This window comes from Convolutriloba macropyga, unplaced genomic scaffold (assembly GCF_964194025.1).
Source record: "Convolutriloba macropyga unplaced genomic scaffold, txConMacr16.3 SCAFFOLD_929, whole genome shotgun sequence".
Lineage (NCBI taxonomy): Eukaryota > Metazoa > Xenacoelomorpha > Acoela > Convolutidae > Convolutriloba > Convolutriloba macropyga.
Window position 1 is genome coordinate 70,001 of NW_027449539.1, and position 2,883 is coordinate 72,883.

At 40.5% G+C, this 2,883-nt stretch overlaps 1 pseudogene; it reads right to left on the bottom strand.

The window, feature by feature from the left end:
- LOC142355127 (large subunit ribosomal RNA) overlaps window positions 1-1,200 on the bottom strand; it is a 4,661-nt pseudogene extending 3,461 nt beyond the window's left edge.
- Window positions 1,201-2,883: the final 1,683 nt, after the last annotated feature.

The following is a 2,883-nucleotide window of genomic DNA, read 5'->3' on the forward strand; positions in this document are numbered from 1 at the left end:
GGTTCATCCCACATCGCCGGTTCTGCTTACCAAAAGCGGCCCACAAAAAGCTTGCATTCATAGTCCAAGTGCAATTAAGTCACAAGGACATCTCACCGATTTATAGTTTGAGAATAGGTGAAGGAAAAATTTTCCCCCATTCCTCTAATCATTCGCTTTAACCGATGAAATTGCTTTGCGAAGATTTTTCAATCTTGCTCAAGCTTTTGCTATCCTGAGGGAAACTTCGGAGGAAACCAGCTACTAGATGGTTCGATTAGTCTTTCGCCCCTATGCTCAGGTCAGACGATCGATTTGCACGTCAGAACCGCTTCGGGCTTCCACCATGGTTTCCCGTGGCTTCGCCCTGCCCAAGCATAGATCACCATCTTTCGGGTCGTGTGCTACTTGCTCTGGATCAGTCATGCAATAAGAGCAAAACCGTCCGTGGTTGCGGGACACCGAATCGGCGCCCTCACCACACAAAGTAGTGCAATTCATAAAAATTACACTGTTCACTTTCATTTCGCGTGTGCGCTTTCAATGAGCGACAACACTTGCAAGCAACTCACACTCCTTGGTCCGTGTTTCAAGACGGGCTGTAGAGAGCATTGAATAGGAAGTTGAGGTCAGACAGGCAATCAAGATCAATTTATCTCATTTTGTTTAGAATCAACAAGAAGAATTCCGAGGAAAACTTCTGCTCGATTCATTAACAAGATTTGCCAAAAGACGACAACTACACTACTCGGTAGCCGAGAATATAATATCAAGGCATTGAGTATGGTAACGCTCACTCCAGTTCCCCTTCAACAGTTTCACGTACTTTTCACTCTCTCTTCAGAGTGCTTTTCAACTTTCCCTCACGGTACTTGTTTACTATCGGTCTCGCTTTATAATTAGCTTTTGGAGAGACATATCTCCAGCTTCGAGTTGCACTTTCAAACAACTCTACTCATAGGAATGAGCCATTATGACTGGTATCGAAAATGACCTTTACAGGATTTTCACCTTCTTTGATGCTACTTTCCAGTAGACATCAGGACAAATTCACCAGTCTAGCATCAAACCATACCGGACACCGAGAAATGTTGCCATTTCTCTTCCCGATGAGCTTTTCCCTGTTCATTCGCCATTACTAAGGGATTCTCAGTTGATTTCTTTTCCTCCCCTTACTGATATGCTTAAGTTAAGGGGGTTCTCTCGCCCAATTCAGGTTATGTAGTTGATTGTCTCTTAATTGGTTCACTGACCAATATGAGACAGAAACCGATTCAGCAGTTTTGTTCGCTACTACTATCAAACACAGGTCGAAGTTTCCATTCAGTCATTAATTCCAACTTTCAAATGTTGTTGTTTCAGCTTTCGCTTACTAGAAGCAACATAATACTCGCTGCAATACAGACCTCGGGAAACCCTCACCGTGAATAAGGTTCACTCACATATTTCACTACATTTTGCGTGGGATTGGAGATGAGGCTACTCGTTCTTGCTCAGTACTAGGCTGAAAATTAACGAAACTTCGTTACAAACGTTCACATGTTGATGTTTCCGCTTTCGCGTACTCGAAACAACATAATACTAGTCTTTGTAATTTAGTTTCATAATTTCAACTGTTCTCATGCAGAATTTTTGCTCATTCTTATCCCAAATTTTGACCTGGCTACTAGTTACACTCCTTGTACTTATTGCAAAATGACCACAAATTTCAACAGCTTTCACATGTTGCTGTTTCGGCTTTCGCTTACTACAGTCAACATAATACTCGTTGCAAAATAAGTGCTCGGCATCTGCAATTTTCCAAAGACGAAGTTTCGCCAGTTCAATTTTCGCTCGCCAATTATGGCTACTAATTCACACGGTACTGAGCTCAACAACATTAAATTTGTTCAGCAAGACTTTCACATGTTGATGTTTTGGCTTTCGCCTACTAGAAGCAACATAATACTCGTCTTGTTAGCTCATTCAATGAGAATAGCTTTTCCCGTTGAGAATTTTTGCCTTCAATTGGCGTTGTAGTGAGTTTGGCTACTCAGATCACCAAATACTTGTGACAATTCGAACCAGAAATGTTTTCAATTTTCACATGCTGATGTTTCGGATTCAACCTACTAGAAGCAGCATAATACTTGTATTCAACAATTTCTGTATCAAATCCCAGTTTTCTCTGGTGCATCTTTGCCAAACTATTCCAAACTGCCTGAGTCTGAATACCAATTACAGGTACTAGTAAATGCACGTTACTAAGGACTATATAGTTCTAGGTTACTGTACACAACGACGTTCACATGTTGATGTTTCAGCTGCCGCTTACTAGAAACAACATAATACTTATCGTGCATACCTTTCCATAACTTGTCCTTTTCAGATGCATTAGTTTCCCTTTGTCTTGGCTTCTACAGTCAGACTGGCTACTAGTAACAGCACAGTACTAATCACATATCGTTCTACAGTTTGCAGACAACTTTCACATGTTGATGTTTCAGCTTTCGCCTACTAGAAACAACATAATACTCGCTGTATACATTTGTAGTTCTCTATGTAACTTTCATGTGAAGAAGTTTCGCCAGTCTTTTTGACTGTCTCAAATCTGAGTCATGCTTAGGCTACTAGTTGCTTCATAGTACTTATCGCCTCGAGATCATTGAACAAAACTTGATTTTCACATGTTGCTGTTTCAGCTTCCGCTTACTAGAAACAACATAATACTAGTCTCATTAAGTTCCGTCTCTTTGCAATTTTCTTATGAAGAAAATTCGCCATCACAATGACTCCAGCAGTTCTTGATCAAGGAATGCAATCATTGATCAGAATGCTATTATTTGAATCGGTTCTGCTTTAAGTGTTCCAATTTTATTGGAAGCACCAACAATAGAACATCAATGTGTTCAATCGAGAGTTATA